We start from the raw sequence: 5,191 nt of genomic DNA on the forward strand, positions 1-5,191 counted from the left end.
GTTTTTCGAGCTCTGATTGCTCTTAATTTGCGTCTACGATTAACATTCTTGATGTTTTCGCTGTAATTGTGTATCCTGATATTTTTTGAAATTGTTTGGAGATAGTAATTAGATTCCACTAATGTAGTTTAGAACTGATTTTTTGATTCATTTGCAATCATGAATTGATTTGTTGATTTTGTTGTTGTAACTTGATATTCATGATCAGATCTGTTAGATATCTGATTGATTTACTGATGATGCAACAGTATGTTGTGATATGTGGATTAATTGATTAATTGATTGATCTTGTAATTGTATATTGTGATATCAAGGAATTAAGGGTGTAAATGAGCCGCGTTGAGCCCGAGCCTCAAATGAAGTTTGTTTACTTATTGAGCCCGAGCCTCAATTGAAGCTCCTTTAGTTATTGAGCCCGAGCTAGAGCCTTGTATGCGAAGCTAGTTTAGGCTCGTCGAGCCTTAATGAGCTTTGTGTATTTATAAATTTTAGATCTTTTGGACTTCTATGTATTAATTTAACGCTGCACAGCTGAGCTCGAGTAGGCTCATTTAAAGTTTTACTCAAAGTATATAAAAAGTGACTAATTAACAAATAATAAACTAGCAGAACCCATGCTTGAAAAAACAACTCACAAGCTTGAAACGAGCCGAACTCTCGTAAGTCAACACGAGCCCAGCTCAACGGCACCACATCCCCATGGGTCCACCAACGTTATGTAACTCAACTGCATTTTGTTTCTAGCTTGCTATCGCCGTTGCTGTTGTTAAGTGCATGATATGTTGTCCGCGGCTGATCGAATAAGTTAGGGGTAGATTTGTTTTCCGCAGTTGTTCGCAGTTTTTAATTAATCAAACTAATATGTTACTGAAAATTAATGTATGTTAGAAACTTATAATTACTTTTGAGTGACTAGATACCAAGTAAATATGTTTGCCCACATGCGTAAGTGGGCATTAGATGATCTTGCTTGAATTTTACATTAAACATATGTATCATCCAATGTAAGTAACTAAGAAGGTAGTTTTATTTCATGACAAATACTGAAACATACATGCAATACACAAACATAAGGAAAGTTGCAATAAGAAGCACTACTACCTTCACCCAACCATACAGATTCTTGTAGCAAACACAGTCACACTTGTATACATGGCTTGTGTTTTTCTATTAATATGGAACCCAAAGAATATGCTCTTCAGGTAGGAAATGGCAAATTGGAACACTTCCCGGCTTCACTTTAAGCACTTCAAATGCCAAATATTTCGGGTTCCATTTTGAGGTGTCGTTATGGCAAATCGCCACGGATTTCACTTTGGTACCATCTGCACCCTCCAAAGACACCGCATGCGATCGAGTACCACCTGTTATGTGGCAATAAAAGATAGCATACACGTAGTTTTGCTTATGGAAAATTACAGCTTCACTTGGTGCGAGCATTCTGACCGACTCAATTTTGTACATTTGTGCCGGAGTACTCTCTTTAGTGTTCACCTCGGTAGAAAGTGCCTTCACCCTTTTACCTTATTGTGAAGTACTAAAATCGACCATGGATTCTAATGAAGTTACACAAGTTCTTTCCTCGCCTTTAATGGCTTTGTACTCGCATAAGTTAAGTGTATGCTTCATGATTTTGGCGTCCACTGAGTCAGGTTGAACCGAAAACCTACTGTAGATTTCCGGAAGATCTTTTGACGAAAAGGGTATGGAATCAGAGATTTTTCTGGATAAAAAGGCAATGTTTTCGTAGTTTTTCAAGAAATGTAACTTCATTTCTTCACCTTGTTGCAAGTCTTTTTCAAGGAATAATAATGTCGCGATCAGGTTTTCTTTTGGATGATGATTCATGGTTGAAACATAAGAAACTTGTACAGGATGATCTTTTACTTGATTCTTGGATGTAGCATACTCGTAAACTTGCCCGTGATGACCTTTTAGCTCATCTTGGGATGCAACATATGAGTAGGTTTGTTCAGGCTGATCAATAAACATAGACGCGTCATCCTTGGATGGAGCATCCCGGTAAAATTGACCTTGATGATCTTTCAGCTCATCCTGGGATGCAACATACGAGTAAGTTTGTTCGGGTTGTTCTATATAGAAAGATGCATCGTCAGTGGAAATTTTTTGTTTCCATCATCCTGTGATGTAAATCAACAAAATCATTTAATAAAGATCTGACAAGTTACAAGATATCAAGAAACAATTAACAAATATCAAATTACATTCAATGTATAAAATATCCTTGATTGCTTTTGGCATAGGGCTGTTTGGCAAGACAACTTTCCAGTACACTTCAGGACTCACTGCATGACTTCCTACAAATGCTACCTGATAACCAAATCCCAATTAAAATGGATAACTTCAAAACTAAAATCACAAATATAAAATCTTACTTCAGAACACAAATAAGGATATTTGTAGCTTCCACACAATTTCTTTTGTTGTGACATCTAATTATGCACTCTAGTGAAACCAAAGTCTAAAATAGGTACTAAAACTCATTGGCCGTTTATGGGCTGCATAACCACTTTCATGCATGGTGGTTTAGTTTTTTTTTTATTTTGTTTTAAATTTCCATAATTTGAAGTCTTCTTTTATCTCACTTAGTGTAAATTTAAGTTCTAGTCAAATGGTGTCATTTTGCTCTCACTCAGTTGTGTCAAATAAATGTAGGTTCCAAAAACTTATACAATATTAAGTTATATGGGAGGAGCAATGGTATGTATGGCTAAGTTAATTTTTAAATTATGTGTTTTAAATAATTTATAAATTACAAAAATATCATATTTTATAAAAAAAATTACTATTCGGTAATCTTTATTATTAATAAAACAAAAAAACTCAAACTTTCTTAATAGAGAACATGCATTTACATAGTTAATTAAACTGTTTTTGTCAAATAAATCTGATTAACTCATTCACCATATACAAAAATTATATTCTTCATAATGTTTAAAAAAAAAATTGTTGATCACTTGCTAAAATATATACTCCATACTCGATTGTCATGACACACACACACACATATATATAGGGTCGAGATACTGTACGATAATGCCTTAATGTACGATAGGTACGCGAGACGCTCCAAGGCAAAAATACTAAAAACACTCAAAACGCTCAGCCGAAAACCTAAAACGCTCAGCCAAAAATCAAAACGCTAAAAAACGGTTTTCGTGAATAAAAGTAAAATATTGATCGATTAGTGATCCAAAAATGTTTATTTCGGTGAACCAATGATTAATTGGATGTATATTGACGATTTCGAGATCTTGTGAAGTGATTTCATGGGTCGATTACATGAAATATAAGTATTCTTGTATTATTGTACGTTAAACAATTATTATATTGCATCTTATATATATATATATATATATATATATATATATATATATGGCATTATATCGTGTAGTAAGAAATCTTTTTAGTTTCCTCACGAAGAAGAGTTCACTCATGGTCATCCTATATATGTGTGTGTTTTAATCTATTCATATTAACCATTTTTAGAGAAAATCATAGGTTACAAGTTTGATCACATATTTAAATACATAGAGTGAATTAGCTATTCCCGTTATTATATATTCCTAACGTGGGAGAAAAAATGTTTTCTAACAAGAGTTGCTAACATTTAGTTTAAACAAAATGAATGTTTATCGATAAGTAATGAAAATCATAAGTGAAAGAGCCGGACTAACCCACTTGATCAAGACACGTGCGTTTTAATAGTTTCGACTTGTTTGTTTAAAGTAGAAGTAGAATATGAATAACATTTTCCAAGTGAGGCTGCTCTTTAAACAAACCTGTGCATTGCATGGTCATTAACCGACTAAATAAGCTTTGGTTGTGTTTACCGTTTAGCATTTGAGTGTATAGTTAATCACATTTTAACAACTATAATAACATTAAACAACCCGTGGGCAGGAAATTATAAGAAAAATCATCAAACATCTAACATCGTAATAATCTATATCCAGTATTTTAACATCCCAACAAGAAAATGAATTTTGAAATAACTACATATGAAAATATATATTAACTTCTAATTAATTAAGATGATTAAAGTTAAAAATAACTGGAAAATCTAACGATTACCAAAAGAAGCGTAAAAACTTGGAGAAGCTTTAACTTCATTGGAGAGAATCGAAGATATAGATTTATTTGATGTTTGAAGTCTGATTAGATATGATGAAGTATTTATAGAGTGGAAATGGTGAAATTGACAGCACATTCACTAATTTATTTCAGAATTATTGGAACTTTTTGCAAGGAGTAGCCTACTAGAATTCTAGAAGATCTAAAATAAAGAATAAGGAAAAGGAAGGGTACATTGGACCTTTAAACACCTAAGTTTAGAAGGGGAAGTTCTTAAATTCAACTAACATAGATGATAATAATTAAAGAAATTCATTGTTAAAAAAAAAGATTGGTTTTTATTTATTTATTTAATTTTTACAGAATTCTAAATATTGTCTTTATGTTTGTATCAAATTTTAGTGATTGTGATTTATGTTCAAAGTTGACATGATTTGTACTTTATAATTCCAAATGCTACACATTTTATCGTTTGGTCTAAACACAATTAGTTTTTCTCGTTAAGTCAAGTCATATCTTTGCATATGAATGTAAACTGGTTATTCCACCTGTTTAATTAAAATTTTTTTAAATAAATAGAAAAAACAAATTAAATAACTTAATACATGAGAGAGCTTGATTGAGCTTATCAAGATTCAATTCATATCAATATATGAATCAGGATCTAGTTCTTGATGTGTATAAGGTAATAGATAGGCTAGAATGAACAAAGTGTGTGAGAGAGGTGATTTCGGCAGAGTAACGACTCACAAAGAGATAATTAAAACACTTATTAAATTACAAGGCATGAACAACCAATATATAGAAGATGAAGTCCACTCGTTACACATCCCATAACGAATGGAGCTCATTCGTGTTCATTTTGTACATAACTTATAGAGTATAGCGAATGACTCATTCGCTATACCTCATTCGTCAACATTCCATGAGAAATGGTAAGATATCAGTAACGATTAGGTCCATTCGTTAAACATCCTTAACGAATGGACATTAACAATAACGTATAAGTTCATTTGTTAAACATCTTTAGCGAATGAACACTTAACTTAATGAATTGGACTGGTAAATTACCAAAATGCCATTTACATTAATAATA

General features: G+C 32.4%; 1 pseudogene across 1 annotated transcript; it reads right to left on the reverse strand.

Moving 5' to 3' along the window:
* Positions 1-1,070: 1,070 nt before the first annotated feature.
* LOC143631668 (BURP domain-containing protein 3 pseudogene) lies at positions 1,071-4,156 on the reverse strand (annotated as a pseudogene). Its single transcript, XR_013153403.1, has 2 exons — positions 4,096-4,156; positions 1,071-2,331 (listed from the first exon to the last, which is right to left on the reverse strand). The product of XR_013153403.1 is annotated as a BURP domain-containing protein 3 pseudogene (transcript).
* Positions 4,157-5,191: the final 1,035 nt, after the last annotated feature.

The sequence above is a fragment of the Bidens hawaiensis genome, unplaced genomic scaffold, assembly GCF_021521415.1.
Source record: "Bidens hawaiensis isolate Kalapana, Puna unplaced genomic scaffold, B.hawaiensis_p1.1 tig00006190_1, whole genome shotgun sequence".
Lineage (NCBI taxonomy): Eukaryota > Viridiplantae > Streptophyta > Magnoliopsida > Asterales > Asteraceae > Bidens > Bidens hawaiensis.